The sequence below is a fragment of the Narcine bancroftii genome, chromosome 11, assembly GCF_036971445.1.
Source record: "Narcine bancroftii isolate sNarBan1 chromosome 11, sNarBan1.hap1, whole genome shotgun sequence".
In the NCBI taxonomy this organism is placed as follows: domain Eukaryota; kingdom Metazoa; phylum Chordata; class Chondrichthyes; order Torpediniformes; family Narcinidae; genus Narcine; species Narcine bancroftii.
Window position 1 is genome coordinate 106186229 of NC_091479.1, and position 22613 is coordinate 106208841.

A 22613-nucleotide genomic window follows, 5' to 3' on the forward strand; every position below is an offset into this window, starting at 1 on the left:
ATGCCTGAGGAGCAGACAAAGACCTTCCTCTACACCATTGGGTGAAGGACGTCATTCACTAAAATAAAGCAGTCTGTGTGAATATGGAGTAAATATTCTAACTTAAGTAAGAGAACAGGAACTAAGAGTAAAGCAAACAAAGGAGCAGCAAGGTTGGAAAGGCGGTTAGCACAACGCTGTTACAGCGTCAGCGATCGGGACTGGGTTTCAAATTCCTCATTGTGTGTAAGGAGTCTGTCTGTTCTCCGTGAGGGTTTCCCTGGAGGCTCCAGTTTTCTCCCACCCTTCAAAATAGCACCAGGGGTTCTGGTCAATTGGTGTAATTGGGCAGCATGGTCTTGAGGGCCAAAAGGGGCTGTTACCATGCTGTATCTCAAATTTAAAAAAAAATTAAATTTAAACAATACCACTAATAAACAAAGCCTAACCAGAAAAGTGTGAGAATAAAGTAGGAGCGAGGATGTCGGAGAAAATGTTCTTGCTGGAGTTTAGAAGGATGAGGGGCAGCTCATTGAAACGTGTCAAATACTGAAAGGCCTGGATAGAGCAGACGTGGTGAGGATGTTTCCTGGTGGGGGGCAGAGGGAGGCTGGGACCAAAGGGCACAGCCTCACGATACAAACTCGTCCCTTTAAAACAGAGATGAGAGGGATTTCTTTACCCAGAAGGTGATGAATCTATGGAATCCATTCCCTTAGATAGCTATGGAGGCCACATCATTGGGCAGATTTAAGATGGGGAGGTAGATTCTTGATCAGGAAGTACATCAAGGATTCTGGGGAGGGAGGAGTCACGTGATGGAGTAGTGGCCGGACGGTGAACTCCAGCCCTCTCCAGAAAAGTCGGGAAAAACAAGAGAAAACACAAAGGCACAGAAATAAAAGTTACAGAAAAGTGAGTATAAAGGTGGAAAGAAGATGGCGACAAAAAAAGAAAAATCGAAAGCAACGGCAAGAAGAGAGGAAGAGAAGACAAAGGAGGAAAAAGGTGAAGGCCTTACCTGTCCGAAGAGGCCCGCTGCGGAGAGAGAAACCCGCTCCCTCAGGTCGGTAAATAATGGACTACAAAAATGGCTCGCTGAGCCGAGTAAAAATGCGCAACCGCGCATGCGCGATACTTCGCGCATGCGCGATGCGAATGAAAAAAAACACACCGACGGGAGGGGGGACCAGCTGGGGAGTCGATCTCCACAGCCGGCAACGACAGCTGCAGAACACCTGCAGCAAGAAGAGACCACAGAAGACAATAGAAACAAGAAAGAAGAGGAGGAAAGGGCACCAAAGAAACAACAGATGGTCAACCCAGAGGAAGAAGAAGAGGAAGAGTACAGTGAAATAGAAGAAGAAAAGATAGGCAAGGCAAAGGATATACTTGCTCTTATTAAAGGATACATGGAGTCATTTAAAGAATGGCAAACACAGGAATTTAAGGATTTAAGAAAAAGAATAAACAACACAGAAGAGAAAATAAATAAAATGGAGATGACCTTAACAGAAATGGGAAAAAAAATGGACAAGATGGAAGAGCGGGCAGTAGCAGCAGAAATGGAGGTAGAAGACTTAAAAAAGAAATTGGAGAAATCTAATAAAAAAACTAAAGAGACACAAGAACTACTAGCTCAAAAAATAGATACAATGGAAAACCATAACAGAAGAAATAACATAAAGATAGTGGGCCTTAAGGAAGATGAAGAAGGCAAGAATATGAGGGAGTTTATAAAAGATTGGATCCCTAAGACCCTAGGATGTCCAGAACTACAGCATGAAATGGAAATAGAAAGGGCACATAGAGTATTGGCCTCTAAACCACAACCACAACAAAAACCAAGATCTATTGTAGTAAAATTCCTAAGATATACTACAAGAGAAAAGGTACTGGAGAAGACAATGGAAAAAGTAAGAGAGGGCAACAAACCACTGGAGTATAAAGGGCAAAAAATCTTCATTTATCCAGATATAAGTTTTGAACTCCTAAAGAAGAGAAAAGAGTTCAATACAGCAAAGGCGATTTTATGGAAGAAAGGGTACAAATTTATACTAAAGCATCCAGCGGTATTGAAAATATTTATTCCAGGACAACAAAACAGACTATTCTCGGATCCAGAAGAAGCACGAAAATTTGCAGAACAATTACAAAAATAGACTGAGGGAGGAAGACGGGTAATGAGAGTTAAAATGATCACGATTGATATGTATGTGGGTAAAGACAAAAATAGACTGAGGGATGAAGACGGGTAATGAGAGTAAAAATGATCACGATTGATATGTATGCGGGTAAAAAGGTATAAGAGTGAATAGAGACAATGAGCATACATGAATGTATCTGTACTTAGAGGAAAATATAGATAGTATAGACAAGAATTAATAAGGGAAGGTAATGGAATAGAGAGAATAAGGAGGGAATTAAAAGAGTGACCTTTGTGACATATGAAAAGTGAAATCTTTTCTGGGGGAGGCGGGGTGGGGGGAAATTGACGCTTGCGAGTGGATTCGCAAATCCAAATGGAGAGGGGAGATGTGGTTGTCCGACAAGGGATAAAGGACAACTCAGGAGGTGAAGGGGAGATTGGGGATAAATAAGATAGAAATAGGAGAATAAGGAAAATGTTAGATGTTGTAGGAATGTTGTCTTATAAAGAGTTGAAAATAAGAAAACAGAAATGGAAAAGGAGGAAAGGTAATGATGGAAAAACGGAAAGAGAAGATAAACAAAATATAAAATGGCTACGCTGAACTATATGACTTTAAATATTAATGGAATACATAACCAAATTAAAAGGAAGAAACTACCAAATTTAAATGAATAAATGTATTCCATTAGAAAAAATAACATATTGGTTAAGAAATAATATTGAAATATTCGAACAAGTATAGGAGCCTTAGATTAAATACAATAGCGAAAACCTACCGGGGACAAACATTACCTAAGTTGATGGAAGGAGAAGGAAAGAAAAGAATGGACTCTGTAGAATTTCTGGTGTAATTTTGTTGAATGACAACATTGTCTGACTGGCTTAATGCAACCTAGATTGTATACCTAAAATGGATGAGAGGGGGGGGTGGGGGGGTGGTTTGGGAGGAAAGGGGGGGGGAGAGAAAAAGTCACTGTATATGTGTGAAAAAGAAATAGTGTATATCATGGCTAATGTGATTTATGGTGTGAAAAAAAAAAATAATTAAAAAAAAAAAAAAAAAGATTCTGGGGAGAAGCAGGAGAATGGGGTTGAGAAGAATAGTGAATCAGCCATGATGGGATGGTGGGGCGGTCTCAAAGGGCCAAACAATCCAATTCTGTTCATGTTGTATAGTTTGTCACAGCATGGAAACAGGCCTTTCAGCCCATCAACTCCATGGCAACTAACATTTACCCATTTTTACACCAATCCAAACCTAACCCATTTAATTCCCAAACACACTGGGGCACATTTCCATGGCCAAGTAATTCACCAATCCTGGCATGAGGAAACTGGAGCTTACAGGAAAATGTACCGGAGGAACATGCAAATTCCACACAGTCAGTGCCGTGGTCAGCATTAAATCTAGGTCTCTGGAACTCCAAGGCAGTAGCAGTACCCGGTGTGCCACCATGCCACCAAGAGAGTGAAGTGGGGGGGGAGAGAGAGAGAGTGAGAGAGAGGGGAAGAGAGGGGGGGAGGGAAGAGAGGGGGGAGGAGGGGTGAGGGGGAGGGAAAGAGGGGGAGGGATGAGAGGGGGGAGGGAAGAGAGGGGGGAGGGATGAGAGGGGGAGGGAAGAGGGGAGGGAAGGGAGGGGGAGGGAAGGGAGGGGGAGGGAAGAGAGGGGGAGGAAAGGGGGGAGGGGAGGGGGAGGGAATAGAAGGGGAGGGAGGAGTGGGGGAAGAGAGGGGGAGGGAAGGGAGGGGGGAGAGAGGGGGAGGGGAGGGGGAAGGGGAGAGAGAGAGAGAGAGAGAGAGAGAGAGAGAGAGAGAGAAATTAAGTAAAGAAAGGCCAGTAAACTGGAACAACCCTTATGTCTTTGAACTACTGAGTAAGCAGAATATCAAATAGAAAAGTAACTGATGCAACCCAGGAGAACTGCAGATGCTGGGGTCATGTGCAATATACAATCCCAGGGCCCATACTGTTCTAACAGCTCCATGGGAGAACTGCAGAGTTTCAAAAAGACAGCTCGCCAACAAAGGGTAAACAAGAAGCCTGCACATACAGAAAAACTGAAGCCACTCTCAAAATGCTGGAGGAACTCAGGCAGCATCAGTGTAAGGCCATGGATAAAGTTTCTAGACAAAACCCTTCATCAGGAACAGCTCATCAAACCTTTCTACTGTCAATAAATGCCAATGAAATAGATTAAAATATTGTGCAAATAAATCACCTTGAACTAAAAAGTGAGAGAGCCCACAGCACACTCAGAGGGGCCAGTCATTTGGGGTGACAGGAAGTTGAGTCCAGTTCAACTGCTCTGCTACCGACCGCTGTGTTACTTGGTACATGTTGAGAACAACCTTAAGTTAAAGGGCAGAGTGGCCACTATCTGTGCTCTACACTTCAGTGATTCTCCAAAAGGTGAAAGGAAGAGAAGGTGGAATGTGATTCCAAAATAAGGAGAGGGATCTTGTGGTAAGGATGTCAGAAAAGAGGGTGCACCAGGCTGAGTGGAGGAAGCAAACGAGAGGCCAGGCAGGGGTGTGATGGAAGTGTAACGTCAGGAGAGAGCCAGCAGGGTTGAAAGTTCGAATGGCCTCTGCCTTTTGGTTTGAAACCCAGATCTGATGGAGCAGGGCAGTGGTGGGTGGGTGGGCATGAGTGGGTGGAGTAAGTACAGGAGAATGACTGGAGGAAGAGCAAATCCTGGCTGGCCCTTGTGGTCCGGGCTCCACATCACCATGGGGAACATCATGGGGAGATCTTTGGTGAAATGAGTGTAGAGGGAAATGTTCCCCAGACAGCACCTGCTCTTCATCAGGATTAGATGCCTTTATTGTCACAGCTGCATCACATCAGGAGTCTGATACAAGGCAGCAACTGTTAACCAAAGAGATCACATGCAGGAAAGGAACCAGTGAAATCATGGGTATTGGCAGAATGTGACAGGAGCTGCCTGCCTCTCATTAAAGTTCATGCTGTGAAAAACCCTGTTGTTTCATTCCTTTGAGCAGTGAGTCCAGGACTCATGGAGGCATCTGGGTTTGGAAGGCAGAGTTACTGCATGGTACAGGTAAGAGGGCTCAGTCAACACCGGCAGAAGTAGAAGCATTGGCATGAGGCCATAATGATTCTCTGGACTCCAGTCATTACTCCTTGGTGCTCGACCAATGCAGAACCTAGGTCAAACCAGGCCACCTGACCTCTGGCCTTTTAACCTTTGGTCTCTGCAGCTAGAAATCTAAAGGTGCTTGCAGGTGGCCAGAATACCCAAATGTAAAGCTGCCTAAAATACCGAATGCAGCTGTCAGGTGGCCACCTGAAGGTGGAGAACCTGGCTCCGAGGAGCACTTACCTAACCCTCCTCGACGAGGTATACTCTCCGTCTCAGAGCACTCCCCCATGGCACATGAAAGTGACTGTTGACGGTCAGCTGGCGACCCACTGACAGCCACTCTCCCTGCTGCCGACACCTACCCTTCCCGTTGCGGACTGGGCACAGTATGGGGCAGAAGTCACCGTGCGGACCGGGAATAGTGTGGGACAGGAGTCACCGTGCGGACCGGGAACAGTGTGGGACAGGAGTCACCATGCGGACCGGGGACAGTGTGGGACAGGAGTCACCGTGCGGACTGGGGACAGTGTGGGGCAGGAGTCACCATGCAGAATGGGGACAGTGTGGGGCAAGAGTCCCCACTGCCAACACCTGACCTCAATGCTGCCTGAAAGTCCCCTAGTGCAGGACTACGGGACTGGGGCACTCGGCGTGGAACTTTGGGCCACTGACGTCCCACGTCGGCTGCTCCAGCCCCGTGTGGCTGTCAGGCAGTGAGGAGGGGGCTGTCAGGCAACAGGGAAGTGAGCTGTCAGACAGCTGCCCCTGTCCAGACTCAGGAGCCGCGTTTGCTTCGTGGCACCTCTCCCTGCTTCAGACCTTTCAGGTAGCAGAACACCACCTTCAGCGTTGCCACCTGAACGTCCCTTCGCAGACAACTGCAGCCACTCCGGAGCCACATTCTCCAGGCAATTCCATCTGAAAGTGGCTTCAGTGGAATTGTTCAAAGGCTGGGAGGAGGGTAGTGACTTCTCTCTCCTGGGATGCATGGAGGTCGGCACACTTCCAGATCCTGTGGGGCTGACCGACTTGCTCAGAACCATTCCTCATTGACCTCTTACCTTGTCCTCCAGCTAACATCCAAGGTATCTGGAGACTAGTGGGAAACAGCCAACCTTTCCCAGCGTGAACAGGTTTGATGATCAGTTCAGAGGGGACAGTAAACTGGCGTTGTGCCCACACCTGGAATTCCCTAGAGGAATTCCTGATCCATTTCGACTATGTAACAATCAGATTGGTCCTCTGATTCAGTTCAGACCCTCTTATCCAGCCTTCTTACCCCTGACCTCCTGTACCCTGATCATGTACCCCAACCCACCTTTTCCCCAAACCAGACCCTCTGTACCCCAACCCTGACCACCTAGCAGGATTAACCTAGGGGAGAGACTGAGACTGGAATATAGAAGAATGAGAGGGGATCTTATAGAAATATATAAAATTATGAAAGGCACAGATAAAATAGAGATAGGCAAGTGGCTTCCATTTGTTGGGGAGACCAGAACTTGGAGACATAACCTCAAAATTCAGGGCAGTAGATTTAGGACCGAGGTGAGGAGGAAATGCTTTTCCCAGAGGGTGGTGAATCTGTGAATTCGATGCCAATTGAAGCAGTGGAGGTGACCTCAGTAAATATATTTAAGACCAGTTTGGATTGATTTTTACATAGTCAGGGAATTAAGGATAAATGCAGGTTGGGTGGAGATGAGCCGATCATGATCTCAGTGAATGGTGAAGCCGGCTCAACGGGCCGCATGGCCCACTCCTGTTCCTATTTGTTATGTTCTTATGGACACACATCCTCTGGTACCCCAATCCAGACCCTCTCTGTGAGTCTATCCTAGACGTGACACATTCCAAGCCTCTCTCCCAGTGTCCTGCTCCGTGAGATTCTATTTTGTTATTCAATGACAGGGTATTAGCAAAAGAAGACCATCAAACCAAACTGCAGTAAATTCAGCTGTATCTCAGGGCAGCACAGGGGCGCAGCAGGTAGTGTTGCTGCCTCCAAGGGCCAAGTACCAGGGTTGATCTAGACCAGAAGTGCTATCTGAGTGGAGTCTGCATGTTCTCCTTGTGACTGCATGTGTTTCCCTTGGTGCTCTGGTTTCCACCCACAGCCTGAGATAAGCGAGTGAGTGAACGGGTCACTGTAAATTGTCCCATGTGTCACAGTGAAGGGAGAATTTGGGGAATTGCCTTGCCTGTGAAAAGCAGAAAAGTTTTCGGGGAATTGGGAATGAGAATGGGATGAACGTCAATGCTGTAAATGTTGGTGTCAATGTATCTTTACCTTTGCTATAATCCTCCTTCCAGCTTTGTGTTTTTACTTCAATCATTGCATCTGCAGACTTTTGTGTTTCAGAACATATTCCATCTGAATCGGGTCCCACCTGGCTCCCTTCTTATAAACTCTCTGCCCCTTCTAAATTGCAGCACCTAGTTAGCCCTCCTGGGACCCTGGGTCTGGGGCAAAGGTCCAGAATCTTTCAAATTGAAGGGGGAAATCAAGCCATTAAATCGCCAACCCAGTGATTTAAGAGGGATCCCGCCCCCGCAATGACACATCACGCACTTACCAGAAGTGTTGCCTGATGTTCAGATGTTTGTTGCCCTCTGGTGCACGCACGCCAGCATTGACATCACCGGAATAAACGGGTTGGCCATTTTCCTGTTCAAGTCACCTGTGAACATGACCTACCTCTGAGGGACCCGGTTGGACCCTTTCTAACTGCTATGTAACTGGGGCACTAACTAGTTAAATTGCCCAGTTAACCCCATTTTACACAGCCTATTGTACTCCTTAAACCCAACACAATGCATCTCTTATCCCCAACAGAAGGTACCCCTAATACAATGTACCCCTAACATAACGAACACCTCTCACCTGATCCAATGTTCCCTACACCTTCATCCCTGACACCACGCCCCCTCACCCCCAATGCAACTTTCCCCCCACCCCCCCAACGCAACGTTCCCCCTAAACCCCCAACACAATGATCCACGCACCTCCCCGACACCATGTTCCCCAACACAGTTCCCCACGCCCCCCAACACAATGATCCCCTCACACCTGACACAATGTTCCCCACCCCTGGAGACTTAGCACCCCTTCACACTCAACAATGCAGCCCCTCACACTTGTCTGCATTCAACCACCTGCTGCACTTCTCCCTATCCCACCAGCCTTTCAGAAAGCAGAGGATTGTTGTAGATGGAACGTATTCTCCCTAGGTATCAGTGAATAGTGGAGTTCTGCAGGAATCTGCTCTTTGGAGTTCAATACGGATAAATGTGAGGTGATGCATTTTGAAAAGTCAAATATGAAGGCAGAGTACATGGTTCATGGAAGTATTCTGAATGGTGTGAAATACCAGAGGAACCTTGGGGACCAAATCCATATATCTTTCAAGGTGCTGCACAGGTTGATAGGATAGTTAAGAAGGCTTATGGTATGTTAGCCTTCATTCATCAGCGGATTGAGTTCAAGAGCCACAAAGTCAGAGGAGAGACGGAGTTGGAGATGGTTCAAGGGTGTCGTTTTAGTAAGTAGGTTTTAGGGGAGTTTAAAAAGGGCGTGGGGTCAGGACTTGACCTTTCCCAATGTGTAACTGGGCAATTGAGTGAACTGGCAAGGACCAATAAAGGATGAGTTAGGTAAAGGAGCAGCCAGTGAGGAGGATAGTGAAGCAGTGGGACTTCGAGGCTTTGGCAAGCAAAGATGAAGGAAGTGCTCCCAGTGAGGTAAGGCTGGGAAGTTTTTTTTAATTAATCTAATTAATTTAAGAGTAGGTTATGGAGGCAGTTGGGGTCATCCTGTGCTCTGATTGCAGGATATAGGAGGTCAGGGATAGCACAAATGTTCCTGATGACTACACCAGTGAAAAGGTGCATCCAGATGCACTCCTGGGAGACCGTATTAGGGAACTGGAGTTGCAGTGGAAGAGCTTTGGATCATAAGCGAGGCAGAGGGAATGATAGGTAGGAGTTACAGGGAGACAGTCACCCCAAATAGACAGGAATCAGCTAACTGGGTGACTGTGAGGAAAGGGAAGTGGGGAGACACAGAGCGCAGAGTGCCCCTGTGGCCGTTCCCCTCATAATAAGTATACTGTTTTAGACACTGTTGGGAGGAAATGATCTACCAGAGACAAGTCGGGGTGGTCGGGACTCTGGCACAGGGGCTGACCCCTCGGCTCAGAAGGGAAGGGGGAAAAGAGGAGAGCTCTTGTAATTGGGGACTCACTGGTTAGGGGAGCAGATAGGAAGTTTGCTGGATGAGACTGAGACTCCCAGTTGGTCTGTTGCCTCTCAGGTGCCAGGGTCAGGGACAACTCTGATCAATTACACATCATTCTGGAGGGGAATGTTGAGCAGCCAGATGTCATGGTTCATGTGGGGACCAATGACGTAGATAGAAGTGGGGATGAAGTCCTGAAGAAAGAATATATGGAGTTAGGACAGAAGTTATAAAGCAGGATCTCAAGGGTGGTAGTCTCAGGATTGCTGCCTGTGCCTTGTGCTAGAGAGGGTAGGAGTAGGAAGATGTGGATGAATGCATGGCTAAAGAGTTGGTGCAGAGGGCAGTGGTTACTACACTTGATCTTAGCCAAAAGGCCGAGAAGCGATCAGAGGACAGGGGTTCACATTTGTGGATCATTGGGAACTCTCCTGGGGAAGGTCTGACCTGTACAAAAGGGACGGGTTGCACTTGAACTGGAGGGGCACCAATATCCTGGTGGGCAGGTTTGCTTGAGCTGTTGGGTAGGATTTAAACTAGCTTGGCAGGGTTGTGGGAATCAGAATGAGAGTGTGGAGATTAGAGTAGAAGGGCAACTAAATTTGAAGGGAGAGAGGAACCAGAATGTTGAAGTTAATGAAGATGTCGGGGTGGGGGGGGTGTAAAAGTACATGGTAGTCAAATGTGTGAGTGTGGAGGACATTCTCTCAAGTGTATATATTTCAGTGCAAGGAGCACGGTAAGAAAGGTGGATGAGCTTAGAGCATGGATTGACACATGGAAATATGATATTGTAGCCATCAGTGAAATGATGCAGGAAGGGCATCATTTGCAGCAAAATGTTCCAGGATTCCGTTGCTTTAGGTAATGATAGATTAAAGGTGGAGGAGTCACATTGCTTGTTAGAGAAAACATTCCAGCAGTGCTATGGCAGGATAGATTGGAGGGCTTGTCCAGTGAGGCTATTTGGGTGGAATTGAGGAATGGGAAAGGCATGAAAACACTAATAGGGGTGTATTATAGACCCCCTAATGGGCATATGTGTAGTAAACATTATGTGGTTGTAGGAGATTTTAACTTTCCACACATTGACTGTAAAAAGGGCTGGGTAGGTTGGAGTTTGTCAAATGTGCTCAGGAAAGATTTCTAACCCAATACATAGAAGAATCGACTAGAGAGGGGACAGTATTGGATCTCCTATTAGGGAATGAGATGGGTCAGTTGACAGAGGTTTGTGTTGGGGAACACTTTGGATCTAGTGATCATAATACTATTAGTTTTAGGTTAATTATAGATAAGGATAGGGGTGGGCCCAAGGTTAAAATTCTTGATTGGAACAAGGCTAATTTCAAGGAGATGTGAAAGGATTTAGATGGTGTGGATTGGGATCATTTACTTTCAGGGAAAGATGTAACAGATAAATGGAGGATGTTCAAAGGGGAAATGTTGAGAGTACAGAGCCAGTCTGTCCCTGTGAGGATTAAAGGAGAGGTTAGAAAATATAGAGAGCCTTGGTTTTCAAAAGATATTGGGAATTTGGTTCAGAGAAAGAGGGGTGTGTACAACAGGTAGAGACAGCAGGGAATAGATGAGATGCTTGAGGAACAGAAGGAGTATCAAAAAAATCTTAAGATAAAAGTTAGAATGGCTAAAAGGAGAGATGAGGCTGCTTTCGCAGGCAGTGTAAAAATAAATCCAAAGGGTTTCTACAGGTACATTAAAAGTAAAAGAAAAGTGAGGGATAAAATTGGGCCCCTTGGGGATCAGAGGGGTAGGCTGTGTGAGGAGTCAGAAGAGATGGGGGAAATTTTAAATGATTTTATTTTTCTTCAGTATTTACTAAGGAAAGGAATATTGAGCCAGGTGAAGTAAGGAAATCTGGTAGTGAGGTCATGGATAATATACATAATATAATCATGGAGGTAGTATTGGCTATTTTAAAGAGAATAAAGGTGGATAAATCTCCAGGTCCTGACAAGACATTCTCTTGGACACCGAGGGAGGTTAGAGTAGAAATAGTGGAGCCTCTGACAGAAATATTTAAAATGTCACTGGCCAAGGGGGAGGTGCCGGAGGGTAGCTCATGTGCTTCCACTGTTTAAAAAAGGCTCCAAAAGTAAACCTAATAATTATAGGCCTGTGAGTCTAACGTCAGTGGTGGATAAATTAATGGAGAGTGTTCTTAGAGATGGTATATACAATTACTTAACTAGACAGGGATTGATTAGGAGTAGTCACCATGGCTTTGTGTGTGGAAGGTCAAGCTTAACAAAGCTGCTAAGAAGGTTGAAGAGAACCTTTGACAAGGTTCTTCATAAGAGGTTAGTTAGGAAGGTACAAGCATTAGGTATTAATGTTGAAGTAGTGAAATGGATTCAACAATGGTTGGATGGGAGATGTCAGAGAAGTGGTGGAAAATTGTTTGTCAACTTGGAGGCCGGTGACTAGTGGAGGGCCTCAGGGATCAGTACTATGTCCATTGTTGTTTGTTACATATATATTAATGATCTGGATGATAGCGTGGTAAATTAGATTAGTTAGTATTCAAATGATACAAAGATTGGTGGTGTTGTGGACATTGAAGAGAGTTATCAAAGCTTACAGTGGGATATAGCACAGTTAGAAGAGTGGGCTGAAAGATGGCAGAAGGAGTTTAATACTGATAAATGCGAGGTGCTACATTTTGGACGGACTAATCAGCAAATGTCATATATGTTAAATGATAGACAATTGAGGAGTGCAGTAGAACAAAGGGATTTAGGAATTCTGGTATATAATGCCCTGAAAGTGGAATCACATGTAGATAGGGGAGTGAAGAAAACATTTGGTATGTTGGCCTTCATAAATCAGAGTATTGAATACAGGAGTTGTGATATCATGTTGAAGTTGAATAAGGCATTGGTGAGGCCAAGTTTGGAATATTGTGCGCAAATTTTCTCGCCGAATTATAGGAAGGATATAAACAGAATAGAGAGAATGCAGAGGAGATTTACAAGAATGTTGCCTGGGTTTCTGGGTTTGAGTTACAGGGAAAGATTGAACAGGCTGGGACTTTATTTCCTGGAGCAGAGAAGATTAAGGGGTGATTTGATACAATTATTTAAAATTATGAGGGGGACAGATAGAGTCAAAGTGAATAGGCTCTTTCCATTGAGAGTTGGGGAAATTCAAACAAGAGGACATAAATTGAGATCGAAGGGGAAAATGTTTAGGGGAAAAATGGGGGGGGGGGGGTGGAATTGCTTCACTCAGAGGGTGGTGGGAGTGTGGAATGAGCTTCTGGCCAAAGTGGTCGATGTGGGATCGATTTTAATATTTAAGGAAAAGTTGGATAGGTATATGGACGAGAGAGGTGTGGAGGGTTATGGGACGGGTACGGGTCAATGGGACCAGGTGGGAGGTGGTATTCAGCATGGACTAGAAGGGCCAAACTGGCCTGTTTTCTGTGCTGTAATTGTTATATAGTTATATATGGGGATAAGTAATATTGCAGCTCCATAAAACTCTGGTTGGGCCACACTTAGAATATTGTATTCAGTTCTGGTCGCCTCATTTCAGGAAGGATGTGTAAGCTTTGGAGAGGGTGCAGAGGAGATTTATCAGGATGTTGGCTGGATTGGAAAATGTTTCTTATGAGGTAAATTTAGCAGAGCTAGGACTTCTCTCTTTGAAGTGAAGAGGTAACTTAATAGGGTTTACAAGATTATGAGAGGAATAGATAAGGTGGACAGCCATCACCTGTTTCCTAGGGTGACAGTAGCAAACACAAGAGGACATCTCTACAAAATATAGGGAGGAAAGTTTGGGTGAAATATCAGTGCAAGTTTTTTTTCTCCACACTGAGTGGTGGGTGTCTGGAATGCACCTTCTGGGGGTGGTGGTGGGGGCTGGCACAAAAGTATACATTTGAATGACTCTTAGACAGGCACCTGGATGCCAGAAAAATAGAGGTTATGGGTACATGATAGGGAATGATTAGTTTGTTAGGTAGGTGCATAAAGGTAGGCACAACATTGTGGGCTGAAGGGCCCGTACTGTGCTGGAATGTTCTACATTAACCTCTGCCCACAAATGAGGCCCTGCAGCCCTGGTGACATCCTGGTGAATCTCCTCTCCAACACAATTGCATCCTACCAATAGCACAGCAACCAGAACTGCATACATTATCAGATGTATCAGATCCCATTGCAATGTCCTCAGTTCCAAGGAGAGCAACCTTCACTTCTCCCTCAGTCAAGGTCACTCCAGTAAATCTTTTCTGCACCTCTCCAAAACTCAAAAGCTCCCCCAGTCGTGAGCAGGTCATTCTAGATGTGGCCAAATACAAGTTTCAGAAAATTTTAAAACTTCCTCTCTCCTGTGCTCTAAGCATCTTAATCAATTTATTCAAACACATTCTGAACCTGGCCTTCCACTTTCAATGACACACATCCTTCAGCTCTAATTTTCTGTACTTCTTTGAAGATCTGTACCACAGACATTTGAGCAGAACCAGGCCATTTGGCTCATTGACACTACCCCGCTATTTCATCGCAGCTGATTTATTACCTTTTTTATACTCTGTACCTCAACTTCATGGTTGTTTCTCCTCATTATTCCTGAAAAATGTAACACATCACATCTCTCCACTATTCCCCTCATTATCCTCTCCAGTTGAACCTCCTACTCCCTTCCAATCTACGGCCTTCATGTCTATATACAGCAGCTCACAAATCAAAAAATATCAATAACCACATTTCCCTTGTTCTCTATATTTAATCAAAATCTCTTATCATTAGTTGGACACAACTTGTCTCAACCAATCGCACATTGCTTTTCTCAAATCAATACATGGTGTCCTTCATGACACATGGTGAAGAAAGCTTTTTGGTATGTTGGCCTTCATAATTTAGAGGATTGAGTACAGGAGTTGGGATGTCAAGTTGGATGGAAGTTGTACAAGGCATTGGTAAGGCCAAATTTGGAATATTGTATGCAGTTTGGGTCGCTGAATTATAGGAAGGATATCAACAAAATGGAGAGTGCAGAGGAGATTTACAAGAATGTTGCCTGGGTTTCAGGGTTTGAGTTACAGGGAAAGATTGAACAGGCTGGGGATTTATTCCCTGGAGCATAGAAGATTAAGGGGTGATTTGATACAGTTATTTAAAATTATGAGGGGGACTGATAGAGTCAAAGCGGACAGGCTTTTTCCATTGAGAGCTGGGGAAATTCAAACAAGAGGACGTAGATTGAGATTGAAGGGGGAAAAGTTTAGGGGAAACATGAGGGGGAATTTCTTCACTCAGAGGGTGGTGGGGGTGTGGAATGAACTTCCAGCTGAAGTGGTAGATGCATGCTTGATTTTAATATTTAAGGAAAAGTTGGACAGGTATATGGATGAGAGAGGTGTGGAGGGCTATGGGGTGGTTGCGGGTCATTGGGACTAGGTGGGAGAAATTGTGGACTAGAAGGGCTAAACTGGCCTGTTTCTGTGCTGTTTTTATATAGTTATATATTGTTTTATGAATGTTTCTACAATGTTCCTCACTACCCAAACGATCCACGTCCACGTGTGACTAAAGCACATCAGTGGAAGGATGTAAAGCTGGAATGGAAATGAGATTGTCAGAACAGGTTACTCAAAAATATGATCAACAGTCAGTGAGGACTGACAAAAATATCGAAGTAAGGGCACATCTGAGGGGGCACATTTTTCCTCTGGCTGAGTTCTGGAAATGGCAGCGATAAACGACGTGCCTTCTGTCATAGTGAAAACATCCCAGTTATACAGACACTCTGGGGACAGTGCTCTACGTTTCTGGGATGTGTGAGTTACCGATAGTATGCTGGGAGTTCTTCCTTTCTTAGGCTGGCCGGATTCCTTGCAGCCACAAGGTCAGATTCCTGAGTTCGGGCTGAATTGAGCATTTACCATTCTGGAGTGTGGGCTGGTCACTGCTCAACTTAGGATCAGTTCTATTTTAAAACAGCTGAGGGATCTGGGGCAAGTTATCGGGTCAAAAGCAAAGATTTCTTCATCTCTTTTTTTAACTGTAACTGCTGTGGTTATTTATAAAGATGAGGGATAGAGACAGAGTGACTCCTGAGAGATTAAATATTCTGCACTGGGGGAAGGGAGAACTTGCTGGAAACAACTTGCATTCAAGGAAGCAACTGGAAATTTACTCCTATTAAAGTTGCCTTCAAAGAAGGAAATGGGGAGAGAGAACACCCACTCACATCAGACACCAGCACTTCTCCACTGATTAACTCATCACAGGGAGGGAGACCTGGTCCACCCCATCCCTCAACTCATAGCAGGACATGGTCAAACCTGTCCATCTCAGAGAGATCTGGTCCATATGTCCCTTCACTCACAGAGACACCTGGTCCAACAGTCCCTCAACTCACAGAGAGACCTGGTCCAAACGTACCTCAACTCACAGGGAGATCTGGCCCATCCGTCCCTCAACTCACAGGGAGACCTGGCCCAACCGTCCCTCAACTCACAGGGAGACCTGGCCCAACCGTCCCTCAACTCACAGGGAGACCTGGCCCAACCGTCCCTCAACTCACAGGGAGACCTGGCCCAACCGTCCCTCAACTCACAGGGAGACCTGGCCCAACCGTCCCTCAACTCACAGGGAGACCTGGCCCAACCGTCCCTCAACTCACAGGGAGACCTGGCCCAACCATCCCTCAACTCACAGGGAGACCTGGCCCAACCGTCCCTCAACTCACAGGGAGACCTGGTCCAACTGTCACTCAACTCACAGAGACCTGACCCAACTGTCCTTCATCTGACAAAGAGAACTCAACTCACAGCAGTACATGATCAAACTTGTCCAACTCAGTTAAGGTCTAAGTTGGGTCTTGAAGACAGAAATGAGTGAAATTATTATGGGGAACAAGGAAATGGCACAAGAGTTGAACAGGTACTTTGGTTATATCTTCACACGGGAACATACAAACAATCTCCCAGATGTAATACTGGACCGAGAGTAATGTAGGAGCTGGGACCATTTCCTCACTGGTTCACATCTCACTAGGCCTGTGAGAAAACTGAAAGAACCAAGGTCTTGCTGGGTTGTTGTGACAAGCCACCTGGCTCAGTACTTTGTGGGAAGGATCTTTGCCCTCCTCTCTATGTGACTCCCGATTCATCTTGTCATCTTCTCCTTAGACTTGGGGCACTCAGGATGGACAACAAACGTGGCCTTGCTACAATAATCATCGCCAACATTAATGTTCCCCCATCACCACCGTGAAGTCAGCACCTAGACCAGTGTGAAACAATCAGCAATGACAAAAGGTGCTCTGCCAGAAACACTGACAACATCTTGAATCATCTTCTCACAGGTTTGGTTTGTTTATTTGGGCATTTACAGCTCATAAACACTTGTTGAAAGTCACCTCTCTGTAGCATTCAGGGTACCACTCCATACACCCCAACCTCCTCATCCACACAGATGCCCAGGTCTCTGGATTGAACAGTCACCAATGTAGGCACCCCCAGTACTGCCTCTCTCCTGCACTTCCAATACTGCTATAGGGCTGAACATTGATCAACCAGCCCTTCATATCCAGGATTTGATGACAAGGAAACCAGTGAACCACTGCAATTCTTCAGAAGGTATCTTTGGGGACAAAATCCTGGATTTAGTCCCAGTGATGGTGAAGAAGCAGCAAAATTACATCCTGTCCAAGGGATGTGGAACTTGGAGGGGTAGGTGCAGAAGGTAATCTTCCCCATGCTTGCTGCTTTCTCCACCTGGGTACTAGAAGCTGCAGCTGTGGGTGAGATGAAGCCAAGAACATCTGAGGCCCATGGCTCCTTGTCATCACACTTGGTCTCTGGTTACCTGGGATTCAGTTCTGTGGTCCCCAGTGAGACTATGGTGAGATCTGGAGCTGAGAGGTCCTGGCAAACCAGAACATCAAGATTTGAGTGCAAGAGATATTCTACCAATCCTGACCTAGCATTTCCAAAACTGAGGACTAACCATAGTGAAGAGGACCAGGAGGGAGGACAGGTTTCTAGGTCCTACCCTTGGCCAAGGGTGACTCAATGTGAACCATCTCGTTAAGTATTGGGAATTCTCACAAAAGCCAATCCAATATCTGGCCATTTCACTCCAAACCTTTACAGAAATGTATCAAATCCAAAGAGCTACTGATAGATTTGAGAGTCAGATTATTTTTCCCAGGGTTAAAATGCCTCATTGTAGAGGACGTGTTGATGGCAAGAGGGCAATTTAAAGAAAAACGTGCAGGGTGATTTTTTTTGTTGTTGTTGTGGCTTGTTTGAGACCCAGTGAGCGGTGGGCACTTGGAATGAATTGCTAGGGGTAGTGGTGAAAGCAGATACAACAGTAACATTAAAGAGGCTTCTTGATTGACAAATATGAAGGGGGAGGATTATGGATAAGTTTAATTTGTCATGGTGTTTGGTACAGACATCTCAGGTTGAAGTTTGTTCGATGTTCTTTGTAAAGCCGTGCTGACACTATCCCTAATTAGCCTTTCCAAATCCACGCAAATCTCATCTCTTCAAGATTTATTCAATAATGTCCCTGCCGCTGATGTAAGGCTCACTGGCCCATAGTAACCTGGTCATCTCCCACCAACGCCCCACTTTCATTTCCTGAGTTCAAGTAAAGCCTTTTTTATGGTAGGATTATCTATATATTACCTCAAAATATACTCCCTTGGTCACTGAACAAATTTCTCTTAATCTCAGCCCCTTGCACTAAAGCAAACCAAATTCCGGCACATCTGCTCATTACTGGGAAGGCAATAGTACAACACAGGGATCAGGGAATCCTACCCTGGAAGGGTTTAGTGCTTGACTTTAATTAATTTGATATCATGTCACTGTAGATCAAGTCAATGATTTCACAGATCGACTCCAGAAACACAAATTATTGCATTTCCCCATCAGTTAGAAACAGCCCTCTCTGCATGAATGGTCAGCACTGCTTTGTCACTCAGTCCAACCCTTGTGTGAAGCACATCAATCTTCAGAGAACCTTTGAAAGAACTGGACATTAATCTGACAAAATTACTCCTTGCATTCACATCCACCAAGATGACCAATTTCTAATGGTCATTTGATTTGGAAGCTATTTACATTCCACAATATTATGTTTATCTAATATTCTCTGAGGCTTAATTACCTATTTCGCAGAAAATTCAGGGAGTCATAAATATGCTTTCATTAAAAGTCACTGGAGACGCTGAGGTTAATGTGGGCAATGAAAATTAGTTGCAAGTTACATGAGAAAATCACATCGATCAGACAGCACTGGGTTAAGATGAACTAATCCCTCGTATACACGTGAATCAGGATGACAAGCTGTCACTGAAGATTGGGCCACTGAAAATTACGCTCCAGTGGGACAGGGGAATTCAACAGCTGCAAAAATAGGCCTCATCTTATGGGTAAAATCTCAAGGCACAAGGCATCAGGCCTCGTCTGATTCCCTGCTCTGACACCACGGTCCTGCTCTGCATCTTTCATAAATCATTGCAGCCCCTTTTGATTCCGCAGACATAGTGATCAGAGAACAGCAAGTTGAAAGGAAAGGGAAGGACCTATCGAAAACTTAAAACTCTACCTTAAACTACAACATTTCAAAGCATGGAAAATATCACAAACTGCTGCAAACATTCCATGACCGTATGGGACAAAACATGTCAATATTCAGTAAGAGAAGGCAGTCAGGACGAGCCATCCTCCCTCAATCCCAAACGCAAGTTGGATCAGTGGATGATATCAGTTCCACCGCTGGCTGTGATGACCCCTGTCCACCGCTGGCTGTGATGACCCCTGTCCACCGCTGGCTGTGATGACCCCTGTCCACCGCTGGCTGTGATGACCCCTGTCCACCGCTGGCTGTGATGACCCCTGTCCACCGCTGGCTGTGATGACCCCTGTCCACCGCTGGCTGTGATGACCCCTGTCCACCGCTGGCTGTGATGACCCCTGTCCACCGCTGGCTGTGATGACCCCTGTCCACCGCTGGCTGTGATGACCCCTGTCCACCGCTGGCTGTGATGACCCCTGTCCACCGCTGGCTGTGATGACCCCTGTCCACCGCTGGCTGTGATGACCCCTGTCCACCGCTGGCTGTGATGACCCCTGTCCACCGCTGGCTGTGATGACCCCTGTCCACCGCTGGCTGTGATGACCCCTGTCCACCGCTGGCTGTGATGACCCCTGTCCACCGCTGGCTGTGATGACCCCTGTCCACCGCTGGCTGTGATGACCCCTGTCCACCGCTGGCTGTGATGACCCCTGTCCACCGCTGGCTGTGATGACCCCTGTCCACCGCTGGCTGTGATGACCCCTGTCCACCGCTGGCTGTGATGACCCCTGTCCACCGCTGGCTGTGATGACCCCTGTCCACCGCTGGCTGTGATGACCCCTGTCCACCGCTGGCTGTGATGACCCCTGTCCACCGCTGGCTGTGATGACCCCTGTCCACCGCTGGCTGTGATGACCCCTGTCCACCGCTGGCTGTGATGACCCCTGTCCACCGCTGGCTGCAACTTGCAGCAGAACCAAAGAACTTTCCCATGCCTCAGACACTCAAAGTTTCGGCTGCCTACACTTCAAGCACACACATCCCACCCTCTGCTTTACCGACAAGCAGCAACCTTCCTGCATTACCCAATGGCTGATCAATGTCAGTCTGCAGAGGAGTCCTAGACAGATTCTGCTCTATCCCTAACAATGAGTTGGGATCCATGATGTGTCTGATCTCAGTGAGTGATTGAGAATGTAGCTTCACATTGCTGGGTGTGAAAGGTACATGTGAAGATGACTAAGGCCCAGAGCAGTGTTCACTCACTCTCTTTGTCAGCTCACAAAAGGACTGGAGACATCCCAAGGTGCAGACACCCAGGAAGACTGACATGCAGAGAGAGGGATTAACTTGATCATTATGGACCAGAGGATCCTTCCTGTATAATTGTGTAAATTCAAACATACAGCATGGTTACAGGCTATTTTGGCCCACAAGTCCATGTCACCCAGTTACACCCAACTAACCTACAACCCTGGTATATTTTGAATGGTGAGAGGAAACTGAAGTTCCCAGGGAAAACACACGCAGACATGGGGAGAACATACAAACTCCTTACAGACAGCACAGGATTCAAAATCCAATCCCAATCGCTGGCACTGTAAAAATGTTGCGCTAACCATGCTTCCCTAGTTATCATTACTCCATGTAGGGGCGGGATAAAGAAATATGTAGAGAGGAGAAACATTATTTAACAGCAGGAAGTTACAGGAGACCATCATTTGGGCAGACCAGGACATAATTGAAGGGTTCTGCAGGGTCTTGGTCCCAACCTTCATCAGATCAGGGGTGTTCAATTCCATTCAGAACTCCTCAGTGAATGCCCCAGCCCAAGAGTGGGGTACCGTGGCTACTGACCTTCTCACAACAATGTTGGGGAATGATCTCCACAAATCGAACCATCCTCTGTCACCTTCAGTGGCACTACCACCATATCTACTGACCTACCTTCATCAATTTCTTTTGTTACATCCTCAAAAAGACTCATAAGGCACGACTTTCCCTTCACAAAGCCGTGCTAACCTTGAGTAGACGAGACTTCTCCAAATGCTCATAGATCCTATCCTTAAGAATCCTCTCTATTAGTGATGGGGAGAAGCAGGGAGGGGACAGGACAGAACAAGACCTGCACTTGTCTCCTCCCATTGAATGATACCTCATTCTCAATCTCAGGAAGTGAAGATTCAGGGGAGGTCAACCAGAACCACTCGCAGAAGTCCTTGGTGGCCACCTTCCAGCAGGTGAGCACATTACGCTCAGTTGTGGGAACGTAATACCACAAGACCTGCAGGGCTTTCTTCCCAAGGTGGCAGATTGAAACGTTTTCTGGTCCTCACGGTTCTGCTGCTTCTGTACCCTGCAAGGTTTCTATCAATGTCTCACCATCTGTGCTCCATTTGCTTTCAGGGAACACACAATTACAGTGATTACGTGCTTGCAGTGGAGATAAAGCAACACTGCAGGGAGCTCATACTTCCCCTAGCACCAGCTATAATCCACGAGGAATTTGATCTTTCATGGATTTGAGGCAATTTATGAGAAAACCATAGGTCAAACTACTCATTGTTCAAATGAATTAAATGCCGAACAGAAGAGCCAGTTGTTTCTTACACAATGAGTGGGCCACACTGTGTTGCAGATCCTCGGCTCTAGGACACAGCGAACAGGTTACTTACTGACTGACAGAGCAATGAACACTTCTCATGTGCAGATGATAACCTTTTAAATTTAGATATAAAGCACGGTAACAGGCCCTTTCGACTCACAAGCTTGATCTGCCAATTACACCCAAATGACCTACAACCCCTGGCATATTTTGAATGGTGGTAGGAAACCAGAGCACCCAAAGGAAACCCTTGCAGACACAGGGAGAATGCATAAACTTCTTACAGACAGCGTGGAATTTGAACCCCAGTCACTGGCGCTGTAAGAGAGTCGCACTAACCACTACACTAATTTAAACTGCACAGCGCTCACTCTGATAATTCAACGAAAGTGAAGAATTTTAACAGCGGATTGGAGGGAGTTTGTCCATGAAACTGGAACCTTCTGTCCACAACAAAAAGATTGTGTTTGGATTCACAAAATCTTGAGCACAGTCACCCTGCTGTCAGAAGTAAATCAGCCATGCTGGAAAGAATCATTAAAACACTGCAGTCACTGGGGGGCCTGAGTTTTACGGAGAGGCTTGGATTGTTTTTCCTCAGAGTGTAGGAGGCTTGAGGGGAGACCTTACTGGGGTTTACAAAATCATGAGAGGCCTAGATAAGATATATGGTCACATTCTTTATCCTAGGATAGGGGTGTGTGAAACATGAGGACACACATTTTGGGGGGAAAGATCAAAAGGCCACCTAAGGGGTACTTTCTTTGCACAGAGTGTGGTGGACATATGGAACAAGTTTCCAGTGGAAGCAGTAGAGGTGGAGAATGTAATGTTTAGTCATTTGGGCAGGTTCATGATAGGGAAGGTTTGGAGGGATGGGGTCCACATGCAGATAAGTGAAATTAGACAAGATCAGCCTAGACAAGATGGGATGAATGGTCATTTCTGAACTGTACAATTTGAAGTC

The 22613-nt window shown here is 45.9% G+C and overlaps 2 protein-coding genes across 13 annotated transcripts in view; one reads left to right on the plus strand and one right to left on the minus strand.

The window, feature by feature from the left end:
* LOC138746297 (lysoplasmalogenase TMEM86A-like) overlaps window positions 1–21525 on the plus strand; it is a 150082-nt gene extending 128557 nt beyond the window's left edge. The window contains exons 5-6 of one of the 2 annotated variants that reach the window (XR_011346849.1): window positions 16638–16813; window positions 21448–21525. The gene's annotated coding sequence lies outside the window, so the exon portion shown is untranslated. Of the gene's footprint in view, window positions 1–16637; window positions 16825–21447 lie in introns of those variants that run through there. The other variant, XM_069904524.1, reaches the window with a different exon arrangement.
* The window catches only part of LOC138746293 (tetraspanin-11-like), a 179257-nt gene that overhangs the window by 22443 nt on the left and 134201 nt on the right, over window positions 1–22613 (minus strand). The gene's annotated exons all lie outside the window — the stretch shown is intronic.